Source organism: Ctenocephalides felis, unplaced genomic scaffold (genome assembly GCF_003426905.1).
Source record: "Ctenocephalides felis isolate EL2017-DRISC unplaced genomic scaffold, ASM342690v1 CF-g0.4_SCAFFOLD_03572, whole genome shotgun sequence".
NCBI classification, from domain to species: domain Eukaryota; kingdom Metazoa; phylum Arthropoda; class Insecta; order Siphonaptera; family Pulicidae; genus Ctenocephalides; species Ctenocephalides felis.
In genome coordinates this window covers 40,822,828-40,833,871 of record NW_020539726.1, presented here as the reverse complement: position 1 = coordinate 40,833,871, position 11,044 = coordinate 40,822,828, and the positions used below count along the sequence as shown (strand labels likewise).

The 11,044-nt window shown below is 29.7% G+C and overlaps 1 pseudogene; it reads right to left on the bottom strand.

Moving 5' to 3' along the window:
* Positions 1 to 2,169: 2,169 nt before the first annotated feature.
* Positions 2,170 to 9,796, bottom strand: LOC113388014 (annotated as a pseudogene).
* Positions 9,797 to 11,044: the final 1,248 nt, after the last annotated feature.

Genomic DNA, 11,044 nt, shown 5'->3' with positions numbered 1-11,044 from the left:
TTTCTAAAAGCAAATTTGTAAAATCAAGAATTTATAATAGAAAACCAGTTTCCAAGGACTTCATGGTTCAGTATGTTCATTAAGACCAAGTACTCTATCGTTATACCAAGTAAATCGTCTAATTTTAATTTTAACAAACATAAACAAACTACTCATTTTCTCAAACTTTGATGAATTTATAAAATCAAACTACTTGTCGTAAGACCGTAACAATACATCGCCAAAGAAAGTTTTATACAAATTGGCTCAATTTTTTTTTTCAACAGTTAATTACAAGAAAACGGCTCGGTAGATTTTCACCTAAAACTAATTAGTATCATTCTCAACTAATATCTTTCGAACTCATTTTTTTTTTAATTAATTTTTGAAATCGATTCGTTAGTATGAGCTTAAATGTAGACGAAAAGTTCAACACTTTTTTTAAATTACAAAGAAACGGCTCAGCAGATCGTCGCACAAAACTGGCAGACGATAGTCCTTATCAAATTTTTGAAATCGGTCCAGTCGTTTTTGAGAAAACGTCGACTTACGGCAAAAAATCTGTTCACACACACGCACACACATACGTTTTTCTTAAATTTGATGTCATTCGATTCAGAATGGCTTGAAACGTCGAGATAACATAAAATTACCGAGTCGGAATTTTTGATGAAAACATAAACTTCTCCTTCGGGAAGTTAATAAATGGTAATATGTCTGTGTGCAACTTTAGTCTTATGTGATGAGTTTTATAAACAAAAGGAACTCTTAATATTTCTTTTAATTAGCAAAGAATAAACCTAGTTATTGAATCAAAATTTTTAGTGAGTGCTTTAACTTTTAATAATATTTGCTTATAATTTTCTTTATTCGATTATTCACAACTAGTTTAAATTATAATATGTCTGTGTACAACTTCAGTCTTATGTGATGAATTTTTTAAACAAAAGGATATTTTAATATTTTTTTTTCAATATACATATGATAAAAATAGTATTGCATTAACATTTTTAGCGAGTGCTTTAACTTTTAATAATATTTGCTTATAATTTTCATTATTATATTATTCACAACTAGTTCAAATTATAATATGTTTGTGTGCAACTTCACTCTTATGTGATTAATTTTTTAAACAAAATGAAGTCCGAATATTTTTTTTAATGTACAAAGAATAAACTTAGTTATTGCATCCAAATTTTTAGTGAGTGCTTCAATTTTTAATAATATTTGCTTTTAATTTTCATTATTCGATTATCAACAAATAGTTCAAATTATAATCTCTGTGCAACTTCAGTCTTATGTGATAAACTTTTGAAACAAAATGAAGTCCTAATATTTTTTTAATGTACAAAGAATAAAAATAGTTATTGCATCAACATTTTTACTGAATGCTTTAACTTTTAATAATATTTGCTTATAATTTTCATTATTCCATTATTTACAACTAATTTAAATTATAATATGTCTATGGGCAACTTCACTCTTATGTGATTAATTTCCTAAACAAAATGGAGTCCTAATATTTTTTTAAATAACAAAGAATAAAAATAGTATTACTTCATCAAATTTTTAGTGAGTGCTTCAACTTTGAATAATATTTGCTTATAATTTTCATTATTCGATTATTCGCAACTTCAGTCTTATGTGATTAATTTTTGAAACAAAATGAAGTCTTAATATTTTTTTAATATACACAGAATAAAAATAATATAATTGCATCAAATTTTTAGTTAGTGCTTCAACTTTTAATAATATTTGCTTATAAATTCCAGTTCTGCAAAAATATTTGTATCGGTGAATACAGGAGCCACAATAAGATTACTTTGTAGAATTGACATTGAATATCCATCCTTTTTATGGTGAGTGCTTTTAAACATATATCTATAATTTTTAATGTTAATATTATATAAATTATATAAATATATATAAATTATATAATATTAACAACAATTATATAAAATTTCTATGATAAAACAATTTTTTTTACTTTTTTTTTATGAATCTTATGAGAATATAATATATAGAATATCATATGATACCTATAGGTAGACTTTATATCAAAATGAAAGTTTGTTTTTGTATTACATTGCATTTATTTTCAACAATTCTTTGGAACGAAATTAATTATAAATCAGATTATCTCATTACACTAAACAGAACTTAATTCTAAGTTTTGGAAACAAGTAAAAAAATATACTTAAACAGAAATCATAATAAATCAAATATTTTAATTAAAACCAATGTATTTACAGTTACAATCTATGTATAATTTAAGGTACTTTCTCTAATTCAGTTAGGAACAAATTCTATTCATTTTCAGCTTTAATATTATGCAGTTTTTGGTGAATTAATAACCCTTCCTTCCTTGCAAATGAAGCGTCGCATTCGTTGCATTGAAAGTAGTTTTGTTCATCGTGTATTCTTATATGTCTTATTAATTTATCCTTACGACCAAATCTCTTATCACACATATCGCAAGCGAAAGGTTTGAAACCTGTATGAACAATACTGTGTCTATCGAGTTCTCGTTTACGAGCAAAACTTTTATTGCAAACCGGGCAAACATGGTTTTTGATGCCCATGTGTATATACATGTGCCTTCGCAGGTTGTCTAAGTTTGATAGTTTTTTAGGGCACTGCGAACACTTGAATGTTTTTTTAGTTTTGTATTTAGCTTTAGGTTTGTGACCGTTTTCTAAAAACGACTCCTCACCTTCTGCCATGTGGGCTTTTAAAAAATCCGCTAAATCATGCGCTTCGCCTGATATATGATCAGGCACAGGTGGTAAATCTAAAACATCATTACTCTCTTCGTTCTGCATGTCACCAGCATCTTGCTCGTACTGTTCGTGCTGGTAAGGATCAATATTTATCACCATCCCATGCTCGCTATCAGAATCATCACTCTCTTTATTTACTTGAGGCACGTCTTTAGCCTCGTGCTTCTTCTCGTGTCTCTGCAACTTGTCCTTTCTCGAGAAGGCCATGTTGCACTTGGAGCATTCGAAAGGCTTGGCCCCCGTATGCACAGCCATGTGTCTGCTTAAATCGATTTTGGAAATGAATGACCGGCTGCACTTCAGGCAGACGTGGGGCTTTTTGCCCAATGGATGCGCATGTGTTTCGTGAGGTTTGTGTTTCTGGAGAAGGCTTTGGTGCAGATGTAGCAGCTGTAGGGGCGCACGCCGGTGTGTACGATTGTGTGTTTGCGGAGGTCGGATCTTCGGGCGAATCCTTTGTCGCATTCTAGGCATATGTAGGGGCGCTCCTTTGGTGCAGCAGTCTCATGTGGGCTAAGGATAGAGAAAAATTTAGTAGAAATTGGTGGTTTAAAACTAGGTGTAAGTGGCATTTTGGCTTAAGGCAAGTTGCACGAACTTTCCTATATGTAAATAATTGTATTAATCAATAAGAAAACAATATATTAATTTATAAGTGATTTATAAATTATAGACTAGTGGTGCATGGCATCGTGCCTTAAGGAAAATTGCTGGAACTTCCCGTACCAAAAATTATTTTTTTAAAAGTAGATTCAAATTTAAGTATATAAATAAATAATCTTTTAGAACGATTTTTGAGATTTTTAAAATTTTTGAAATAAACTGACTTTTGAAAAATTTGATTTTTTTATACTTAGATAGAAATATTTTGGAAATTTAGAACTATCGCTATCGCGATTCGTTAGCTGGGTAGAAAAGAAATTTCGAAGCGCGTAAGCGCCGCGTTGCTGTCTAACGCATAAATATTAGTACGGAACCCATAAAAAAGTAAACAAAATTTATACTTATTGTTAAAATCTCTATAAACCATCTGATAATTTGTTGTGCATATGACTAATGATTATTTTTGTTCGCCAAATGGCATTTTTTTTTACTTTTTTCGTTAGATCTCCCAAACGGCTAGACCTGCCTTCCCAAAAATTTCATCAGTTCGTCATTTCGTCAATACAAATAAAATGTTTTTTTGAATCATACAAATCGGACGCTCCGTTCTCTTAGAAACTGAGTTACCATTTTTGGCACTTTTTGACCCGTATCTCCAAAACGGCTAGACCTGCCTTTGCCAGAAACTAATCAGCACGTCTCCTTATAAATGCGAATCGAATGTTTTTTTAATTATTCAAATTGGTTGATCGGTGTTCCCGAAATCGTCGACGAAAATTTGTATCCGCACACACACATACACACACGCACACACACATACATCCATTTTTTCTAAGATATGCCAAAATATTCAGAAACCTCTGAAACGTAAAGATATATAAAAATTTTCATTTTCGATTTTTTTGCGATTACTATAACTTGCCCTACGGGAAGTGAATTAATCGACCTTATCTCATATTTCTTAGAATTATATAAACTGAATTGCAAAGTTAAATATTTTCGGTATTAAAAAATATATATTTTATGGAAATTTCAAAAAAATTAAACAAACAGTGTTTTTTACTTTCCCAAAAATAATCATTTAGTCATCACAAGCAAAAGGTTTTTTGAATCATTCAAATCGGATGCTCCGTTCTCACAAAAACTCGATTTTGAGAAAAAATGCAGAAAATATAAATCGAGTTTTTGAGAGAACGGAGCATCCAATTCGAATGATTCAAAAAACATTCAATTTGTAACGATTGGGAAAAGAGGTGATTAGTTTTTGGCAAAGACAGGTCTTGCCTTTTCGAAGATACAGAGCTAAATGTGCAAAAAATGGCTGTTTTTGAGTGAACTAAGCGTCCGATTTGAATGATCTAAAAAACTTTCTGCTTGTATTGACAAAACAATTGCTTTTGAGGATAAAAAATTATTACACCTTTTTTTATTTTCCATAAAATATTTTTGTAATTTTGGATTAAAAATTCAAAAAATTACCCGGGCTAAGCACAGTCTAAGTGCCACTCTGGTACAAATGTTTACCCAAGTGCGTTCAGACTGTGACTGTAAGGGAGCACTTTTTCAATTTTGTGTAAATTAGGCAACTATTTTTTTTTTTTGAAATGGAATTCGAAATGATATGACGATTGTTACAATGTTCTGGAGATAAATTGATTAATGATTTATGATACACATTTGATTTGCTCAGATATAACAAGATAGTAAAAATAATGAAAGTTACAGTATTTGTAATAAAATATTTGAAAATATTGGTACGGGAAGTTCCAGCAATTTGCCTTAAGGCACGATGCCATACACCACTAGTCTAAATTATAATATGTCTTATTATAATATATTATCAAGTTCTTTATTATTCTTACCTATAAACTGGTTTCTCTCCCCGAACATGCTGGGGCACAGCTGACAAGAGAACGGAGTCTCCGGATTATGATCCCTGACCTCGTGCTGATGGCAAGTATCCTCCTCCTTAAAAGCAATATCACAATATTTACACATAGAAGCATATTTGAACTCAGTCTCCTGACTCGCATTATCAACAGCCTGGTCATCACCATCGCTGTGCCCACCTTCTGATTCATCAGAAGAATTGTAATCTAAAGCTGGATCGACTACCATAACTAAATTATCTACTTTGTTAATTGTTTCATTTGTAGGTTGATTGTTTATTTTTGTTATCGTTACATTATTATATTGGCCAGTGATATCGACTTGGTTAGCTTGTAGTCTTTGTTTCAGTTCTTCGCTGAGGCTGCAGGATGATGGGTCGTTGGAGAGGCCTTCTTGTTTCAGTTTGTTTTCGTTTTCTTCGTTTTGTAGTTGTACGAGGTGTAGAAGTTTTGCTTCGTTTACTAGACATTGTTGGCGGAATTTGGTGGTTTTTTCAGTCTTGTAGAGGCAGCGGTGGCAGATTTTTGAGGGGAGACCATCGTTTTCATAGAGCTAAAGAAAAATAGACATAGAAATAAATGAATAAATATATAACAACTTAAAAAATTTAAAAAAATCCCAAATTTTTATAATCTCGTACGATATATTAGTTGCTTTTTGGCAATTATAATTTCTAAAGTACATCTTTCTTACTATAATTTAATAGACATTATTGTTTATGTTCAAATCTTAGATGAATTAATTTGTAAAATCTTGTTCATATGATGCACTCTTCAATCTAACATCAACTTGCATAAATATTCCATATCCGATGCCAAACAAATGAATTTCTGACACGTGAAACAAAATTCTAAATCATTTTTTTAATTTGTAGAAATATTTTTTTTTGTATTGTAAAGTAAAGTAATCAAAATGGGACATGTATAAGTTTAAAAAAATAATGTATATGCAATTTTGGACTTGTTGCGTTATTTATTAAACTGATGAATTATATAATTTCATCTGTCGACATATACTTTTGACTGTATTTTATTTTATTTCAATTTCTGCCACATCTCGGCTTCTTTCGGCAATAATGTAGACCATAAATTTTCGTTGTATATTATATTCTAATATTATCTAGGCTCATAATTTCAGCTAAATTCAAATTTCAAGTGAATTGACATTTCTAGTAGTCGACAGTTCAAATGTTTTCAATATCAATGATCTGCGTTTTTTTTTTGTAATTTTTGCCATGTATTACTGCAATATTACTATAATTTTATCGTGTATTCAATCTTAAAAATTTCCTTTGACAAACTCTAAAAAGAATGATCAAAATCCGAATAACCGTTTAGGCAGAAGTATCACATCATACACCCGTACAGAAGAATTTTATATATAAGATATAGTTTATATTATATTCATACGTTTCGGCCAACATCGTACCCTTCATTAGTGAAAATTATTAATAATAATTAAAACTACATATTTGAATAATACGTAACAATTTAAGTAAATAAAATAATTAATCCAAAACACATTATTTATTATTTTATTTACTTAAAATATATTGTTGTTTAATTCGCATTAACTAAGTTCAAAATTTATTCAAATTAATTATTTATTGGTAATTTAATAATTTAATTTGACAAATACCTAATTTTATTCAACAAGATGTAAATGTTGCAAAATGGTGTAAATCGTCTGAATATTTTAGAAATCTGCCCGAAAATGTAGATTTTCTGAAAACGCTTTTGTTTGTCTGAAAATGTTGCAAATTGTCTAAAAATGTTGTACTTTATCTAAAAATGTTATAGGTTGTCTGATAAAGTTGCAAAGTGTCTGAAAATGTTGAATGAAAGTATTGTAAGTTGTCTGAAGATGTTGTAAATTGTCTGAAAATGTTGTAGATTTCCTAAGTGAAGTGTTTGTCAAGCAAATGCTGTCAATTGTCTGAAAATGTTGTAGATTATTTGGTAATGTTATGAATTATCTAAAAATGTAAATGTTCCCACAATGTTGTCTGGAGAGGTTTCTCTTTGTCTGAAATCTTTGTAAGTTACCCAAAATGTTGTGAAATGTATAAAAATGTTGTAGATTGTCTGAAAATATTGTAGATTGTTTTAAAATGTTGCAAAATGTTTAAAAACTTTGTAGATTGTCTGAAAATGTTGTGAATGGTATGAAATTTCCAAAAATGGTCTAACAATTTTGTAAATAGAGTACAAATTTTATAGATCACGTGAAACAGATTGTCTGAAAATATTGTAAGTTGTCTGAAAATGTTGTAGATTGTATGAAAATGTTGCAAATTATTTGAAAATGTTGCAAATTGTCTAATGAACTTGTAAAGTTTCTGAAAATGTTTGATGAAAATGTTGTAGATTCTCTGAAAATGTTGCAGGTTATCTAAAATTGTTGCAAATTGTCTGAAAATTCTGTAAATTGTCTGAAAATGTAGATAGTCTGAAGATGTGGTAGATTGTCTGAAAATGTTATAAAATATCTGAAAATGTGGCAAATTGTCTGAAAATGTTATAAAATGTATGAAAATGTTGTAGATTTCCTGAAAATGAGAATTGTCTGAAAATGTTATGAAATGTCTGAAAATGTTGCAAATTGTTTGACAATGTTGTAAATGATCTAGAAATGTTATATTTTTTTTTTTGAAAATGTTGTAGATTGATTAAAATTGTTGCAAATTGTCTGTTGATGTTGTAAGTTGTCTGAAAATGTTGTAAATTGTCTGAAAATGTTGTACATTTCCTGAAAATGTTATAAAATGTATGAAAATGTTGCAAAATTGTATGAAAATGTTGTAGATTTTGTTGTAAATTGCCTGGAAATGTTATAAATTTTTCTGAAAATGTTGTAAATGTCTGAAAGTACTATAAAATTGTCTGAAAATGTGGTAAATTGTCTGAAATTGTTATAAATGATCTAGAAATGTTACAAATTTGTCAGAAATTGTTGTAAATTGTTTGAAAATGTTGTAAATAGTCTGAAAGTACCATAAAATTGACCGAAATTGTTGTAAATTATGAATTGTCAATTAAAAGAAACTAAGCTCATTCTTAATATATAAAATTAAAACATATTTTTAAATAATGTGTTAAATAATCTATCATGAGTCAAATGGAAAATATAATTAAGAATTCATCAACATATTAACACAATTTTTCAAAAGAAATACATTTAGCAAAAAAATAATTCCCATTATTTTTTTGACATTAGACATATTGCATGTTTCAAAAATTCGTATTTCGCGCCAAAAATATCACTAGTGTCCTTTTGACATTTAGACAATACTATATTAATTATTAGGCATTAAAACGATCAATTAAAATAAACTGAGCTCAATCTTAATATATACATTTAAGATAGAATCTGATATTCTGTTTTAAATTGAAAACATAATTTAAGAATTTAATAAAATTTCCGAAATTCGTCAACATATCAATATAATTTTTCAAAATAAATACATTTAGCAATACAATACTTCCCATCATTCTTTTGACATTTGACATATTGCATGTTTCAAAAATTTGTATTTCGCGCCAAAAAATACCACAAATGTCCTTTTGACATTTAGATAATACTTTATTAATTATTAAGCATTAAAACGATCAATTAAAATAAACTGAGCTCATTCTTAATATATACATTTAAGATAGAATTTGATATTCTGTTTTAAATAGAAAATATAATTAAGAAATTCATCAACATATTAACACAATTTTTCAAAAGAAATCCATTTAGTAATACAATAATACCCTTTATTATTTCCTTATCTATGATAATCCCCATTATTCTTTTGATATTTGACATATTGCATGTTTCAAAAATTCGTATTTCGCGCCAAAAATATCACAAGTGTCCTTTTGACATTTAGACAATACTATATTAATTATTAGGTATAAAAACGATAGATGTAGTCAAAAATTGCATTATTATTATTAAATTTCTGAAATTTCAATCAATTCGCAAATTATGTTTATAAATAATTTAGTGTTACCAACATCAAATGTCCAATCGTCCGCCATTATGGAAACTAATTAAATCAATATAAAACAAACCTCATGTCTAAAATTAAACACAAATAAATATTTAAAATTATTTCAATATCAATTACCTGCACGTGAAAAAATTCCGTAATCCTAGCCGCCAGAGGATCGAATTCTCCTGTGTCCATTACATTATTGAAAATACAGCTCATGACTCCATCTTGCTTGAGACACAACCTACAAATCGCTGCGAATTCCGCAATTAAATAACCACTCATTTTAATAAGTCACCAGTTTTTTTGTGTTAAGGAGGCACCGGGGAGGATATGGCAAGTTTTGTGAGAATATTATAAATGTGATTTAATTTAGTGAATGGAGCACTGGTCGTGGTGTGCACCGTGTAATAGCCCCGCTCTGACTAGTCGGCACTGAATTGTATCGGAGCCTCGGCCGACGGCCATTTTGATTGTGGGGCCTCACACGGGGGAGAAGCCCGGAGAGAAAGGACAGGCGATGGATTGACAGGGTTGAAATTGGGATATAGGACTTGTTAAAGAATAGTTTTGTATAAAAATGAATTGTTTGTGCTTGGTTAGGATTTTTGGTTAAGGGTCCTTGATTAAGAATGCAACAGGATAGTAAAGGAAATTTGGCGCGCTTATTAAAACCTATCTTCCTTTACAAATTGATGATATTGTTTGTTTTGTGCAGTATTTCAGTTTGTGTTAATTGTTATTTTCCCGAAGGAGAAGTTTGTTTTCGCCAAAAAATCTGATTTGCTAATTTTATATTTTCTTCTTTATGTGTGTGGGTCTGTATGTGAGCCGATTTTTGACCCTTTGTGTACGTTTATTCAAACACCTGAACCAATTTCAAAATTTTTAAATCCATTCGATGTATCTCGTTGAGGAGTAGCGTATATCAATTTTGTGCGACGATCAGCCAAGCCGTTTTTTTCTAATTTGCATAAAATTTCAAAACTTCGTGACCGTTTTAGCTCTCAATTTTGAATCGATTTTAAAAAATGAACTAGTGGGGCGAATGGCATCGTGCCTTAAGGCAACTTGCTGGAACTTCCCGTACCAAAAATTATTTTTTTTAATTAACATTTTTGAAAAAAATTTACTTTGAAAAAATTAGATTTTTGAGAAACTATAAATTTTTGAAAAAAAATTTTTTTGAAAAATACTTTTTGAAAAAAGATGTTTTCTTTATTTTAAAATATTTTGGAAGTTCTGAACTTTTTTTCAAATCGTACTGCTTTCTGCATAGAGACGAAATATCAAAGCGCGTAAGCTCCGCGTCGCCGTCTAACGCGTAAACATTGGTACGGAACCCATAGGAATGTAAACAAAATTTATACTTATTGTTAAAATCTCTATAACCATATGATAATTTGATGTGCATATGTTTAATGATCATTTTTGCCCGCCAATTTTTTTACTAGATCTCTGAAACCTCTAGAACTGCCTTCCCAAAAATTTTATCAGTTCTTCATCTTGTCAATACAAGTAAAATGTTTTTTGAATTATTAAATTCGAACGCTCCGTTCTCTTAAACACTGAGTTACCGTTTTTGGCACTTTTTGCCCCGTATCTTTGAAACGGCTAGACCTGCCTTCGCCAAAAACTAATCAGCACATCTTCTTATCAGTACGAATCGAATGTTTTTTGAATTACTCAAATCGGTTGATCGGTGTTTCCGAAATCATCGACGAAAATTTGTATCCGAACACACATACACACACGCACACATACATACACACACACATACATCAATTTTTTCTAAGGTATGCCAAAATGTTCA